The sequence below is a fragment of the Mus musculus genome, chromosome 16, assembly GCF_000001635.26.
Source record: "Mus musculus strain C57BL/6J chromosome 16, GRCm38.p6 C57BL/6J".
Classification (NCBI taxonomy): domain Eukaryota; kingdom Metazoa; phylum Chordata; class Mammalia; order Rodentia; family Muridae; genus Mus; species Mus musculus.
Window position 1 is genome coordinate 17,928,220 of NC_000082.6, and position 16,561 is coordinate 17,944,780.

Consider the following 16,561-nt stretch of genomic DNA (forward strand, 5'->3'; position numbering starts at 1 on the left):
GGGCTCCGCCCCGCGTGGCCTGAGCTGAGCCCCGCCCACGCCACGCCCCGTGCCAGCCGGGAAACTGAGGCTTGGGCGGGATGCACTGGGGCACGCGTCGGGGCGGAGAGCTGAGAGCAGCCAATGGCCGGTGCTGGATTCCGGGGAGACGGAGAACCCCGCCGGAGGCGTGGTCTCCGGACAGCAACGCTAAGCCAAGGCGGGTAGCAGTGGGTCAAGGTGCAGTTTAGAGACACGTGCGTCTGGAGCGCGCCTTGGGGTTAAGGTGGGCCTCGAGATCCTGGGGGCGATGTAGGGACACATCCACCCCGGTGCGTGAATTCAGTCTTCTGAATTATTGTAATAACAGAGCTTGGCCTTCGTGCACCCTCCCGGGCAGTGCGATGATCACTCTGCCCTTCCCGGATTCGTCCGGAAACAGAATTTTCCTAGGCAGGTTCCCCCGACAAATGCAGGTTTCCCTTCCTTTCAGTTTCTAGCGAATCTTTGAAGGGCCTATTAAGTTGGCCTTTGTCCCGCCTACCCACACAATCACCAGGCAGAGCTGCTTTGCTCTGATAAACATGTTTTAATATTTATGGTCGGCAGGAGGCTCAAAGTCTTGAGAAGTCTTTGTTGCCACACATATCCTCAAAGCCGCCTGGAGGGGGCAGCCCTAGCCGGCTTGGGGTGAAGCTCCCAGGAGTCTTTGCAGACCTTTGGAGGCCTAAGGGTCCACCTCCCTGCTGTCTGAAAGGAAGCAGTCGCTGGGGGTGGTCAGTGATCTCCCCCAGCTCTGGGTTGGCTCAGAAGCTATCACAGGGCTTTAGCTAAAACAGAGTGCCCAGATATTGTACCTCCCAGTTGGAGTCCTTTGTGATTCCTTTCCCAGAAAAGGTTAAATGGGTTGAGGGTTGGGTGTGGACACATTACCCAGTATAAACAAAAGCACTCAAAGGAGGCTCCTTGTAGGCAGGCGCTGTAGAGTATTAATAGGGTAAGCCTGTAGGATAGCAGAGGAGAGCCTATAGCTAGTCTGGCTTCTGCTGGTTTTTTTTGGGGGGGGGGTCGGGTTGGGGGATTGTGGGTTGTAGTACTTGTACTGAATGCCATTGTGTGGTCGAGGGGCAGAAGGAACAGGATCAATTCCACTCATCAGAGCCTAAGGCACTGGGCCAGCAGATGTCTGGAGGCAAGGAGTATGGGGATGGCAGTTGGGGGCCAGTGGGAGGTTGGCCAGGCTAGAGGTGCAGCTGGAACACCCCCCCCCCCACACACACACACAACTGGACTCTTAGCTCAGGTAACAACAGCTGGTGAAGGCCAGCTGGCATCCTGTCCTCCTCTCCCACCAGTGTTAGTACTCACTACACCCAGTATATTCAGGATACAACAGCCTCTGAGGGCTTGTTCCATGCAATCCTGGGTGGGCTTTCAATTCAACGCCCTTTCTAGCACACGTGAGAAGGAACTCTCCCAGAGCCTGGTGGGTCACAGCAGCAGTCCACAGCTGGGCATGGAGGTAAGAAAAATGCTGGCTGTGCTAGTGTTTCTAGACACATGACTGCCACACTTGGTCACAACTGGGATCCTTCCCACCTCTACCTACCCATCTGGCACCAGGGCCCAGTGCCATGGATGGCCTTTGTCCCTCTCTACTTCAGGGTGCCAACTGCCAAACACTAGCACACATTAGAGTAAAAGCACAGCCCTCATGTGCTCTCCACATGTCCCTCTTGTTGCTCAGTCTCTCTCAGGCCCTGGGTTTGTCTGTCAGCAAGAGATGAGAGCACATGGTCTGGAGCTCCAGCTAACCATAGAGGGAAGGGCATGAAGACAGGATCCTCCAGGAGAATTAAAGCTGAGGGCATGCATGCTGGCATCTCTGAAGTCTGGGTGGAACCTGAGTTCTCTAGTGCTTTACCCATGGATCTCACTGCCAAGAGAGACTCAGGTCACACTCCATCTTCATTATATTGGCCTGTGCATATGGCTACCCATAGGCTAACACATCTTAGGGGAAAGAGAAGCTGATCTCCTATAGAGGCTGTTCCTACAGGGAGCTGCTGTCTGTGATCAGAGATAACTAAGGACCCTTGTAAATGTAACTGGTTTGTGTGTCCTGGCAGCTCATGCAGTGTGGCCCAGGCATGCTATGTGGATGGGACTCTTAGCTATAACAGGGTGCTGACCCTTCATTGGCCTCTTTAGGGGCCCTTAATAAGGGCAGGCAGCTTCTGGAGGGGCTGCAAACAGCTGCCAGCTCTAGCCTGCAAAGGCATTCAGGGCTGGCAGCCCTAGTCCAGGAGACCTGTTTATTTTCTAGTCTACACCAACTAGGATAGCGTCCCTGCCTCAGAATCAGAGTCTCAGGGTATGGCCTTGGGACCCACATGCTTGAAGCGGTCTTGGCACTCAGCAGTGGGTTAGAAAGTGCTCCTGAGAGATGGAATTTCCATAGCATTAGAAACATCCGTCTGGATCAGGTAGCACAGGTCCCTGGAGTAGAACTCTGATACCCAGGAAGGACTTTAAAATCATGCATCGTCACCTTGTCACCTCAGTGAGCTAAGTAAAGTCACCCTCCCCACCCCAACTGTTGAATGGAGTCATTAATTGATTTGTGTGGTAACATTACTACTAAGAGTTTGGCAGAAGGGCATCACTCCAATGGGGTCTCGAACCCATGTACCTCAGGCTCCACTGGATGTTTTGCAGGAATACAGCCTGGCTGCACAGAGCCCAATGGACGGTGCTGAAGGTTTCACTGAATAGCAGTATGTCAGCTGCTACCCCACTGCCATGGATAAAGCCCAAGACTGTCAACTGGCCTGCTTGTCCCACATTCTGGTGGTATGTGCTGATGGCCTGGTCTTAAAGTAGCTCACTTACCAGGAACTGGCTCAGGCTAGAGTCACCGTCAGTCACAGGCTGTGCTGATCGAGGCCAAAGGGACTGACCATCATGGCTAGCACTTTTCTTAGGCATCGTCTTTTTTTTTTTTTTTTTTTGGTTTTTCGAGACAAGGTTTCTCTGTGTAGCCCTGAAACTCACTTTGTAGACCAGGCTGGCCTCGAACTCAGAAATCCACCTGCCTCTGCCTCCCAAGTGCTGGGATTAAAGGTATGTGCCACCACTGCCCGGCTTTTTAGGCATCATCTTATCACTTAGATGAAATAGGATACAACTAAGTCCATAGAATTGCCTCCAGGCCATTTTGTGCTCCAGGCAGCAAACCCAAAGTCCCGAGACACTCTACTAACTTCCCTTCAAGAGCCATGGCTGCAGCTCCTTGGCCAGCTTGGGACTGTATGATGCAGCACTCTGCATGCTGGGCAGTGTTCCACGCCAAGGCAGCACAGCTCGGAGCCTGCAGGCTGTTCTGTAGCAGAGCAGCACCAACTCCACCTAGGCCTTTCCCTACTGAAGACCAAGTGTTCCTAAAAAGGAGATACTACCTCCAGGGCTCTGTGAAGGATCAACTGTGATCTGTGACTCTGCTGTATTGCCCAAATGTGGCACATATAGGTGGGCACTCAGAAGACAGTGGGTCCAACCTAGGTCCAGATACCCTGATGCACAAAAAAGGTGCAGAGGCTGCTGTGGGCATCCTGGAAAAAAAAAGCAAAACAGGTCCAGGTCCTAACCCGGCACGGAACAGCCATCAGAGTGGCTGGTGCTCAAGAAACAGGGATCTACTTTTTCTCCACTTCCTCAAAACTTTCTAAGAGCCAGGCATGATGGTACAAGAGGCTCATAAGTTTGAGGTGACATAGTAAGACATCTGAAGAAAACCCTAGGTTCTATTTCTATACTTGCAAATATAATTCCCCCCCCCCATCCCCATCTGTGTGTGCCTGTGTGTGTTCATGTTCAGGCATGGCACCCAGAGCTCTGTACACGTTAGCATTCTACCACTCGCTCCACTCCCACGCTCACAGCCTCATTATAAACCCCAGCAGGAGAGAAGCATGCTGCTGTGGCCAGTGTTTCAAAGCCTCCTCCTTTGGGCCAGGTGTTAACTACTGCCTGTTTTGGAGAAAAGGAGACTGAGAAGTCACTTGATCCTGGTCACACAGCCCACTGCTTATGCACCACTGTGACCTGTCCTGTCTAGGAGCAACTTGTGAGGTTAGTGAAGTCTAATCTCACAAGCCACCACTGAAATCCTGGGCATATGCCCACCATGGGCTGTTTCACCGGGCAACCCCTGACTAGTTCATCGACTGCCTTTCTCCTAACCCAGTGGTTCTCAGCCTTCCTAATGCTGCGATCCTTTAAAACAGTTCCTCATGATGTGGTGACCCCCAACTATAGAATTATTTTCATTGCTACTTCATGACTATAATTTTGCTACTGATATGAATTATAATGTAAATATCTGATATGCAATATATCTTGAAAACCAGTATAAGTGGATTTTTTTTTTCTCACCTGCTCATGCCTGTCTTAGAGCACCTGCCTTGCTCCTGAAGTGGAAGCTCCAAGTTTCTGTCACATGTATCTCTTAGGACCTCTGATACCAACAGGGTCACAGTTTCAATTTTCATGATTACCTGACTGGGCTACTCTCAGCTGGCTTGTTTTAAAATTGAGTCTCATGTGGTCTCTCCTGTCCTTTTCCCTTCATGGGAAAAGACCTAACATAGACACCTTCTGGGGATGAAGCCGCAGTCCAGTGATTCTCAACCTCTCTAATGTGTATGACCCCTTAATACAGTTTCTTATGCTGTGGTGACCCCCAACCATGAAGTTATCTCCTTGCTACTCCATTACTATAATTTTGCTAGTTATGAATCTTAATGTAAATATCTATGTTTATTACTGGTCTTAGGCAACCATTGATAGGATGTTTGATTCCCCAGAGGGCTCATAGTCTGCAGGTTGAGAAGCACTGTCTTGAAGAAAGGGCCTGTTTCCAGATCTCCAGTGCTCCAGACCAAGTGTGGCCACCCACGGTGGCTTCTTAGAGGACTCAGGATGCAAGAGTGCCCTTGGTGAGCACCGAGTCCTGATCCTGGTGCCTGGAGCTGCTCTGGGCTGAGATTCCCACCTTCTCCCCCCACTTTTTTCCTTTTTAAATAGTATTTATTTATGCATTTATTTATTTTTATGTATATGAGTACACTGTAGCTGCCTTCAGACACACCAGAAGAGGGCATCAGATCCCATCACAGATGGTTGTGAGCCACAGGTGGTTGCTGGGAACTGAACTCAGGATCTCTGTGAGAGCAGTCAGTGCCCTTAGCCTCTGAACCATCTCTCCATCCCACCTTCTCCCTCTCTTGACACCGTCCTAAGCTGAGACCTCTCAGGGCAGTTCTGCACGGTTGGCCTTGACCCCTCCTCTCAGAACACTTCTGGGACCAGGTGATCCTCAGCCATGACTGCCACGCCATTGCCTGGTCCCAGCCCTTCCTTAAGTGGTGGTTGTGGCGGGGCCCCTCTCCTTTACTGGCCTCTTGCTTAGACTATCTTCTATAGTCTTTACAGTGGCTAGGTTTACTGCACTCCAGCCCTCAAGACTGCCACTGTTGACCGTTTTTTATCTTGCTGCTGCTATCTGCAAACACTTTCCACTGTGGTTCCCTGACTGGGCGTTATGACATAACCATCTACCTTCTCCGGGACTCTAGTGCAGGCTCTTCATATAGGAATGCTGAGTCCTGAGGAGAGGGGCTCTTGGACACCACTCCTGGCCTCTATCTTCTACACACAGCAACACATCCCAAGTCATGACAGAAAGACCAAAAATACTCTTCTATGTGGCACCTGCCACTTTCTACTGGTGACTTGGTCTTGCCTATGGCTGGAGGAGACAGGTCCCCAGCAGGCCCTGCTGCAGCTTGTTTGTCAGTGCTTAGGGCGGGGATCAGAGTAACACTGGGTGACTAGAACCTCGCTAGGGTATATCTGAGCTTCTCCATGCCCCACAGCAGGCAGCACTGAGTCACCTCCCAGCTTCAGCCCTCAAGAAGGACAATGTACACACGACCACTGAGGGCCAGATGTCATGGAGAGACCCAAAACAACATGGTTTGAAGCAATATGATCCCGACTTTGAGAACCATGGGTTTTCTGGAGTCTAGGCTCCAGTCCAAGCATTCTGAGAGTGAGGCACCTGTGCTGGGTGCATGGCAGTCACTCTCTGTGCCCTGGGAAGACACGGGGACAACAATGGAGTTAGATTCTCAAGTTTGCCAGCTGCTGGGGCTCCTTAAGTTCTGGCACATGGAGCTCTTGAGAGAGAGCAGGCATGATACGACCATGATAGCTGGCTTGTGCAACTTCACTTTGCCCCACTAGGGACAGGCTCAGGAGAGAGCTGGCAGTGCCTTCAGGGTCTTGGCAATCCCTCCAGGCTGCCCAACCTGACTAGCAGAATCTTGGATTCGGGTCTGTGCCACCTCTCATTGGCAGGAACATGTCTTAGGTTCGATGTTAGCTTAGGTTTTTAATTTCTCTCAACAGGAAGTGAAGTAGGTGACAGGAAGTATGTTCTGTCACACTGGTTAGATTGAGTTACAACTACCCACATTCTGGAGAAGTTGCCTTAAAATCTGCCTTTTAGGGCTGAAAAGGTGGCTCAGTGGTTAAGAACACTAGCTGCTCTTGCTGAGGACCCTGGTTCAGTTCCCAGAACCCACATGGTGCTGACAAGAGAGTATCTGTAACTCTGATATTCTCTTCATGCCTCTGGGATCACTGCACAGACATGAGTACAGACATGAAGCAAAACACTCACACACATAAGATAAATCTTTTTAAGAAAAAAAAAAGTTTGCCTTCTGTCGGGACTGAAGAGAGGGTTTTGTGGTTAAGAGCTCTTGTTCTTGCAGAGGACCTGGGTTCAATTCCTAGCACCTACACGGCTCATGACCATTCATAATTCCAGTTCCAGTCATTCTTAGGAGGTGACTTCCTAAGGCACCAGAAATGCATGTGGCACAAACACTCATGTGTAAGCAAAACACTCACATATATAATGTTTTTAAAAACCGAATCTGCCTTTTAGTCTATTCTTTCTCGCCCCGCTTTTGCTCTATTAGGTGCTGGAGCTAAGGTCTCAGACATGATAAGCAAGCATCCCACCTCTGCGCACATTCACAGCCTTCTGTTTTACCTTTTGTTTCTTTGCTTGAGCCATGGAGCCCAAGCTGGCCTCAAAACTCATGTGGACCCTTCAACTCCTGCTCCCCCTGCCTCTACCTCCCAAGTGCTGGGATGGTAGTTATGCACCATTCACTGTCTCACCTTCTAAACACTGAGACAAGTGTCTATAAAATTATTCAGGCTGCTGTTGAACTTACTATATGGCTGAACCTGCTTGTATTTTCTATGCTTCTATCTTAGCCTTTAGAGTAGCAAGGATTCCAGGCCTGTGTCACCAGGTCTGGCTTTAGAGCCTTGCAATCCGAATAAATTTAACGGGGCTGCATATCCCTCCCAGTTCTCACCTTGTGTTCTAAAGGTGACCCCCCCCTCCCGTTTAATGTCCCCATCACCTCCATCCCTGGCAAGGAATTCCTAGTGAGGCTCAGAGCTTGATTAGACAGCTTCTGCCTCTGCCTGTGGAGTGCTGGGATTATATGCGTGCGGTACCACACCCAGTATTAAACCAGGACTTCATGCCTGTGAGGCCACACTGTACCAACTGAATGCCACCCCTATCCACTCACCCAGCCTGTTTGTTTTGAGCAGTGGGGTAGAGTCACAGTGTGTGAACCACTTAACTGAGAAGTCGGGACATAGTGGTGGCTAATTTGAATCTCCCTGTAAGCAATCTTTTGTCAACGCAGGACAGCTAATCTATCTGTACATCTCTTTATGTATAAAGTTTGTCCACTTACAGATGACTCTGACATTATTAGAGACCCAATGACAACCTGCCTTAATGACTTGCCAATTTCTACTAATTACACCACAAATACTACCACTTGATTTTAGGAATTAGTGTGATAACACAATGCTGTGGAGCTCACGCTCTTGGAGCTGGCCAGTCTGGCACCAAGGCCACCAGGGCCAGTGTTTGCTCACTGTGAGGCTCTGCACTGTCCTGGAAGTCTTGGATTCTTACCTGGAAGGGCTGGGCACACCTTTCACAACTAGGTGCTGTTGGCACCGATGTGGGAACATTGAGGAGGCCAGGAAGACAAAGTCAGAAATACAATTCTATGGCAGTGTGGTGACTTCACATGCCCCTCCTAACAGCCATCTCCCGCCTGCAGCCAACTAGGAGCTCTGCTGAGGTGTTCTGACATGGGATGCTTTCCCCTGACCTGGTTCTCAGAGATTGGATGGTGTTTTTTCTTGTGTTCTCGTGTTCTCGGGAGGCAAGCATGTTCCTGGTCACTCAAAATACCTGCAAGGCAAATGAGCCTTTCCTCTATGATACACATCTCTCCAGGGCACCTCAGCCTGAGTGACCCGTGACTGTCACCTTTCACATCTGAGCATGCACACTGGGCCCCAGGGAGACAGGCTTCTTGTCACCCCCAGGCTGTGACTGAAGCTGGTGTCAGGCTTCTCTCAGTAGCCCTCCTCATTGCTACCACTTGCAGAAAGGTCTTCCTTATCCCCAGACAAGGTCTTTGGTGGCCTGTACTTTGAGAACTTTGCCTTCCTTACCACAGAAGCCATTTGACACCGTGCTCGAATGCTGCCACACAGGAACCCCTGTCTCAGGCACCCACTCCGCCTGCACTTGGCGTCACCCAAGCACCTCCGCTCCAGCTTCGTTTGGCACCGACTCCCTGCTAAGCGCCTGTGCTGATTGCGAGCAGCTCAGCTCATGCTGTCTGGCCCTTGACCTTCTTTGGTGTTCTCAGTCCTGTGCAGAGCCAGTTCTGTGCCTGACCTACTCTGGGGCCTGGAGAGGGCCTCAGCAGACTGCTGCTGGGTTTCTGAGAAGCGTGAGCATGAACCTGGGTGAGCCACAAGTCCTCCTTCCTGGTGACTCCTTCCTATCATCTCTCCTCAGGCCTCTAACTCCACATGGTGAGCATACAGCTTGCTGTTTCCCAAGGAAGTGAGAACCCACAGAAGAGCCCTTCCACCATTCTGGACCTCTGGGCGTCTCCCTCACTGGCACTGTAGAACACTAATTTCTGGTCTTGCTCCATTATAGGTTCCCAGCAAGCTCATATCAACCCTCCAGTACAATAGGCTTAGGGAAATGCTGTTCTTTCCTGAGAAACAAGCACAACTTGTTTCGTGGATCTTACTTGCTGTAGCCTCATGTCACCCAGAGGCTGCCACTGCTCCAACTCTCTTTCCAGGGCCCTTCTTCAGGAGACATGTCCATGTGGCCACTCCAACCAGACGCTACTTCCAGAAGATAAGATGGTATTCAGGACACTATGGACTGCAAGCTTCTCTGGCCATTTTGCAATTCCATTTCTCCCTGCTCTAGGACATTGAGGTGACCCTCTTTGGGCAATGGCGGAGAGCACTGGTCTGTGCAACATGTGCTGCCCTGTATTTATCTCTCTGAAGTCTGATTCCCCAGCCTTCCATGCAGAGCTGTGTGGCACCTAGCAGAAGGCAGGCGTGTACACCTGGCTTCCCCTGAGGCTGTCTTCCCGCCGTTCCCACATCAGCTGTCACACCAAGGGGCTCAGCCGGCTCTGTTAGCTCTTCCACCAGGATGCGTCCTAAGGTGGGCAGCACCCTGCTTCTCTCCCCAGCCACAGTCTAGGAGCTGTGCTTGTCACTGTGGCCCTCATCTGGAGCGCAGCACGGGACTCTTCTGGAAACCCCACCCCAGTGCAGAAGAAAGTGCATCCCACTGCAGGGGCCCGAGTCCTGCAGGTCAGTAACTACTTCACACCCGCCTCTTCCCATCCCTCCTTCCCCATAGAGCCACCAAAGAGCTGGTACCAAAATCAACTAGTGACAGCAGAGATGTCCAGGGAACAGAGTAAGTCAGTGGCCTTATAATAGCCACAGTGGTGATTGTGGCAGTTAAACCACCTTATCTAGTCAGCTGAAGACCACAGTCAAGTGCAGCCTTGCGACTCTGACGTCCCCCTGCACTCAGGTCCCTGGGCACTCTTCTTATCTTGACCAGGATTCTCACTAGAGGAAGCACAAGAGAAGAAAGGCATTAGAGTCTTGGTCAGCTTCCTGCCCCCCCTTATACTAACAGCATGCCGGGTCCCTGATGAACTTTGTGGTTCCTGTAGTAAGGTGTGCCCACAGTCAGTCTGGCAGCTGACTCCACGTGGCTGACTCACCATGATCGCTGCAAACACACATGTCCAATCTTGGGTTCTACTGTGTCTCACAGGACCCAGGGTTTATAGTAGGGCTGCGTTGTAGCTACTGGCCACTCCTAGGAGCAGACATACTTGTTTCATTACCTAATCCGCTAAAGTCACCTGAACATTTTAATTCAGTGCAAAGCAGGTGGACACCAAGTATTCCTTGGGCCACCTGGGTTTGTTTGTTTGTTTGTTTTGTTTTCCTTTGTTTTCCTGTTTCCATTTTGAGACAGGGTTTCTCTGTGCAGCCCTGGGTGTTATCCTGGAACTCGCTCTGTAGACCAGGATGATCTTGATCTCACAGAGATCCCCCTGCCTCTCCAAGTGTTTCTTAAATGAAAGTATTGATGGAGACAGGAGCCACTGTATGGGCAGGGGTTTCACCAACACAGAGGAGGCTCTAACAGAAAGGAAATGCGTGGAGACAATCTCCTTCACAGAGTTTTCCTGACTAGGGGTACAACACCGAAGGTGCCTTCTGGTCACAGAGGAGAGACAGTACCGCAGAGCCCTATAGGCGATGTGTGTGAACAGGCTAGCTTTAGCTCGGTGGCCAGAAGCAGGGCTGGGCAGCTGGCAAGGCTGCCCCCAGGTGGTAGTACCGGTTTTGGCAGTTGCTGTGGCCTCCAGTCTGTGCTGTCTCAGAGGGAGGCCATAGCTTGTGTGTAGGCACAAAAGAAAGGTTTCTTGGAAGTTTCATTTGCGGGTGAGGGTATAGGAAGATGGGAAGGGAAATGACAGGAGAATAAAGAGTATTTGTTTCCAGTTGTTCAGGTGAGAGGCGGGGTGTTGGCAGTGCTAACAAGCTTGGCTCTGCCGCTTGAACTTAGGCGCCACTTAGTGAGAAGACAAATAGTGAGAGCAGAGAAAGGAGATTTTTTTTGTTCATGTGGCCAGGCTGGGAGTGGAGCCAGCTACAGCACAGACGGGAGGGTTAGGTGAAACAGCAGGCTAGGGATATACATAAGTATTCATCATTTGCTGACAGCCAGGTTCTATTTCCTTCTGGGGACTTTGAACCCAGGGCTTCATGCTTGTGTAGCCGTGTACTCTTACCCACTGAGCCACCTCCCTGGCTCCCCTTAATCTACTTTTCGACTGAGCCCCGCCCACTGTGTTGTCTGTATAGATATCGGTCTTCTCTGAGACACAAACCTGGCAAACACTTCCTCTCGCTCCACACGCTGCCCCCATGCAGTAATGTTTCCTGTGGAGTGTAAAATCTATGGGGCCTCATCTGTCCATCATTGGCTGTATTTTTGGAGGACCTAGTGTTCTGTTTAGAAAGCCCTTGCCCGTGCTGTGCCTGAATCTCAATATAGTTTGTTTCTGGAAACTATAGTTTCAGTCTTTTAGTCTCAAAGTCCTTCATCCATCCAAAGTTATTTTTACCAAGGGCAAAAGATAATCTAGATTCATTCTTTCTTCAACATGTAAATATCCAGTTTTTCTGGCACCATTGTTAAAGAAGCCAGCTTTCCTACAACATCTACTTTTTGGAATGTTTATTTTTTTTTTGTTTTAAAGATTTATTATTTATTATTTAAGTACACTGTAGCTGTCTTCAGACACGCCAGAAGAGGGCGTCAGATCCCATGTGATTGCTGGGATTTGAACTCAGGACCTTGGAAGAGCATCTCATCAGGACTGCTGAGCCATCTCTCCTGTTTGTTTGTTTGTTTTATTTTGTTTTTTTTTTTCAAAACTCAGGTGGCTGAAGCTTCATGGGTTCATATATTGATCTTCTATTTGGTTTCACCAATCAACATGTGTGTTTGTGTCAGTACCATGCTGACTTTGTTACCATATCTCTGTAATATAACTGGAAATCAGTGTGGTGTTACCTCCAGCATTATTTTTCCCCCTCATGATTGCTGTTTGAGCTTCCACTGAATTTTAAGATATATTATCTTGCATTTTACCGAGCATGGTGTCACACCAGTAAGTCCAATACAAAGGAGGCAGAAATCTCTGAATCTGAAGCCAGCCTGGTGTACATAGCAAATCCCAGGCCAGGTAGGGATAAAGCCTAAATGAGAAACAAACCAGTAGCTTCTTAGTGAACGAGGCTGTCCTAATCTGGTGCTGAGGTGAGGCTGAGGCTGAGGCTGAAGTGAGGCTGAGGCTGAGGTGAGGCTGAGGCTGAGGCTGAGGCTGAGGCTGAGGTGAGGCTGAGGTGAGGCTGAGGCTGAGGCTGAGGCTGAGGCTGAGGTGAGGCTGAGGTGAGGCTGAGGTGAGGCTGAGGCTGAGGCTGAGGCTGAGGCTGAGGTGAGGCTGAGGCTGAGGTGAGGCTGAGGTGAGGCTGAGGCTGAGGCTGAGGCTGAGGTGAGGCTGAGGCTGAGGTGAGGCTGAGGTGAGGCTGAGGCTGAGGTGAGGCTGAGGTGAGGCTGAGGCTGAGGTGAGGCTGAGGTGAGGCTGAGGTGAGGCTGAGGTGAGGCTGAGGTGAGGCTGAGGCTGAGGTGAGGCTGAGGCTGAGGTGAGGCTGAGGCTGAGGCTGAGGTGAGGCTGAGGTGAGGCTGAGGCTGAGGTGAGGCTGAGGTGAGGCTGAGGTGAGGCTGAGGTGAGGCTGAGGTGAGGCTGAGGTGAGGCTGAGGCTGGTGCTGAGGTGAGGCTGAGGCTGAGGTGAGGCTGAGGTGAGGCTGAGGTGAGGCTGAGGTGAGGCTGAGGTGAGGCTGAGGCTGAGGTGAGGCTGAGGCTGGTGCTGAGGTGAGGCTGAGGCTGAGGTGAGGCTGAGGTGAGGCTGAGGTGAGGCTGAGGCTGAGGCTGAGGTGAGGCTGAGGCTGAGGCTGAGGTGAGGCTGAGGTGAGGCTGAGGCTGAGGCTGAGGCTGAGGTGAGGCTGAGGTGAGGCTGAGGTGAGGCTGAGGTGAGGCTGAGGTGAGGCTGAGGTGAGGCTGAGGCTGAGGCTGAGGTGAGGCTGAGGTGAGGCTGAGGCTGAGGCTGAGGCTGAGGTGAGGCTGAGGTGAGGCTGAGGTGAGGCTGAGGTGAGGCTGAGGCTGAGGCTGAGGCTGAGGTGAGGCTGAGGTGAGGCTGAGGTGAGGCTGAGGTGAGGCTGAGGCTATCCTAATCTGATTCTGAAGACCTGGGGGATTTCTGAAGACAGCAGCACTCAGTCCACACTGGAAGGCTGAAGCACCTGGGCTCCGGTGTCAGCACACTTTGGCAGTGGATGCAGCTTCAGGAACATGGCAGATACATTCACAGTTACTTTTTGAAGTACTCTGAAGTCATTGTGCTGTTCACTATTGTATCCCTTATTTTAATTTTACAAAGTATGTGCATATCACTGTGCAAGTGAATGCTATGTGTGTTTGGTGCCCTCAGAGGCCAGCTGAAGTCACAAGAAGTTGTGAGCTGCCAATGTGGGTACTGGGAACCAAATTTGGGTCCTCTGGAAGAGCAGCAAGCGCTCTTAACTTCTGATCCATCTTGCCAGCCCTGGTTACTTAAGAAATTTTTTTTTTTTTTGAGACAGGGTTTCTCTGTATAGCCCTGGCTGTCCTGGAGCTCACTTTGTAGACCAGGCTGGCCTCAAACTCAGAAATCCGCCTGCCTCTGCCTCCCAAGTGCTGGGATCAAAGGCGTGCACCACCACGCCCGGCTTAGAAATGGTTATTTTAAAGATTTATTTATTTATTATATGTAAGTACACTGCAGCTGCCTTCAGACACCCCAGAAAAAAAGAGGGCATCAGATCTCATTACAGATGATTATGAACCACCATGTGGTTGCTGGGATTTGAACTCAGGACCTTCAAAAGAGCAGTTAGTGCTCTTAACCACTGAGCCATCTCTTCAGCCCCAAGAAATAGTTATTTTAATTTTTATTCATATGTATGTGTGCATGCTGATATGACTGTCTGCTTGCCATTTGTATGCAGGAGCCTGAGGGGTTCAGACGGAGGCCTTGAATCTCCTGGAGCTGAACTGCCTGACATGAATTCTGGGAAGTGAATTTAGGTCTTCCAGAAGAGCAGTATGCACTCTTAACCACTGAGCTACTCATGTGAGTATATATATAATATTGCAGCCAACCTATCTATATTTATCTACTCATACTCATGTGAGTATATATACTACACTATATATAATATTGTAGCCAATCTATCTATCTTTTCTATGGCAGTTTAAAATGTCTTGCTTGTGATGTTTTGGCATTCTGCGATGATGGGTGTATGGCGAGACTGTGGCTCAGTGGTAGATAGTGTGTAGATGGGTGAGGCCCTTAGGTCCATTCCCAGCTCTGAATTAAAACTAAAAATAATAGTTACCCTTAGACCTTCAGAGCTTCCTGGATCTCTTTAAACTTTTTACTGATTTTATGTATATGAATGTTTTGCCTGTGTGTATGTCTGTCTGTACACCACATGTAAGCAATGCCTATGGAGGAAGAAGAGGGTATCAGATCCCCTGGAGCTGCTGTGAGGGTGCTGGCAATCCAACCCGTGTCCTCTGGAAAAGCACCCTGTACTCTTGACCACTGAGCCATCTCTCCAGTCTTAGCTCCCAAGTCTTAGACTCACTGTTCTGTCAGTTTTGTTGCAGGCGCCTGCAATGAGGCATCCGCTGCTTCTGGTGCTTTTCAGCGACTGGACTAGGTTTCTCCTCGTCCTTTCCCTCCTGACCATGAAATGTTTATTTAGCTATGTTCTTACAACTTCTTCAAATCTATTTGCCAAGGTATTTGTTCTCTAACAGCACTAAACCTATTTAGAGTTTTCTTCAAAATGTGGACAAAATTATTTGGAGCTTTGGAAACCGTGCATAATCTCTGTCTTAGTTTTTTTCCCTGTTACCATGAGAAAACACAGACATAAACAACTCAAGAGGGTTCACTTTAGTTCAAGGCCACAGGAGCTTGAAGTAGCTCAAGCAGCTGGTTGTCACATCCACAATCACAAACAGAGGATCGGATGCATGCTGCCGCTCCATCCCCCTTTTCGCTCCAAAAGTTCAGGATCCCAGCAGGGGAAGGTGATATTCACAGAGTGGGGGGGCGTCCCACCTTAATTAATGAGATTAATAGAATCTCCTGTAGGTATGCCCAGAAGGCTCAGAGGATGGGCCCAATTGTGCGAAGAATGATTTTAAACATTTGGTTCTCTTGTTTCTGTTTCTCAGATTCTTAAATTGCAGGCCCGTGCTGCCACATCCAGGCGCCTCCACACCCATGTTATGATTGCTGGGTGCTGATTCAGGGCTTCACGCATGCGGGGGAAGCCCCAGGGCTTCATGCATGTCAGGTAAGCGCCTTAGCAACCGAGCAGAACCCCAGCTCTTTGCAAGGTTCTTTAAAATCTTGCGAGAAGACAGGTTCTTCCCAGGAGTTGTTCTTCTCTGGAAGACAACTGAGAATCACTTCTAATGTTATATTCCTTCTCTGAGCATTTTTAACCTGGTGTCAGTGAATGTGAATTTACCCTGAGTTCTGTTTGGCCTCTGGCAGAGGGATGTGCAACCCTGAGCTGCCCCTTATGTTTACGATGTGTTCCCCACAGCGTGTCACAGTTCTTGAAATACACCCTCTTGGAAGGAGAAAAGTTCATGAAACTTACAAGACCCTCTTGCATGGGATCTGGCTCCAGCCAGTATCAGACAGCTCTCTGAGTCCCACTGCACCCGGTGTCAGACAGTTCTCTGAGCCCCACTGCCCCTGGTGTCATTCTCTGAGCCCCTCTGTCTCCGGTGTCAGCATTTTATCGCGGCAGCCTCTGTTTACCTCCTAGCTCACTAATTCACAAGAGATTGAAATTCACCCCAAATTTAGAAAATTTCTTCTTAAAGGATCTTCCAAGATTTCTAGCATGCACTGGCAACCTGGGCTATTTGTTTGTTGTTCTTTCTTTCTTTCTTTCTTTCTTTCTTTCTTTCTTTCTTTCTTTCTTTCTTTCTTTCTTTCTTTCTCCCTCCCTCTTTCTTTCTTATTTATTTATTTATTTATTTATTTATTTATTTATTTTGGTTTTTTGAGACAGGGTTTCTCTGTGTAGCCCTGGCTGTCCTGGAACTCACTTTATAGACCAGGCTGGCCTCGAACTCAGAAATTCACCCACCTCTGCTTCCCAAGTGCTGGGATTAAAGGTGTGTGTCACCACCGCACAGCCCCTCTTTTCTTTTTATTAGTTTCACTTTTTAAATTAATTTATTTAATGTATGTGTGTACACTGTAGCTGTCTTCAGACACACCAGAAGAGAGCATTAGATCCCATTATAGATGGTTGTGAGTCACCATGTGGTTGCTGGGAATTGAACTCAGGACCTCTGGAAGAGCAGTCAGTGCTCTTAACCGCTGAGCCATCTCTCCAGCCCTAGTTTCACTTTTA

The 16,561-nt window shown here is 49.7% G+C and overlaps 1 long non-coding RNA gene across 3 annotated transcripts; it reads left to right on the top strand.

The window, feature by feature from the left end:
- The first annotated feature begins 7,890 nt into the window (after window positions 1-7,890).
- On the top strand, window positions 7,891-16,070 carry Gm41427. Of its 3 annotated transcripts, none has more exons than XR_875937.1 (4): window positions 7,891-9,789; window positions 14,120-14,244; window positions 14,773-14,918; window positions 15,360-16,070. It is a non-coding gene; the product is annotated as a predicted gene, 41427 (long non-coding RNA). The 3 variants fall into 3 exon arrangements; XR_875938.1 differs by having other exon boundaries at window positions 7,891-8,976; window positions 9,258-9,789; window positions 14,773-16,070; XR_875936.1 differs by having other exon boundaries at window positions 14,773-16,070.
- The last annotated feature ends 491 nt before the right edge of the window (window positions 16,071-16,561 follow it).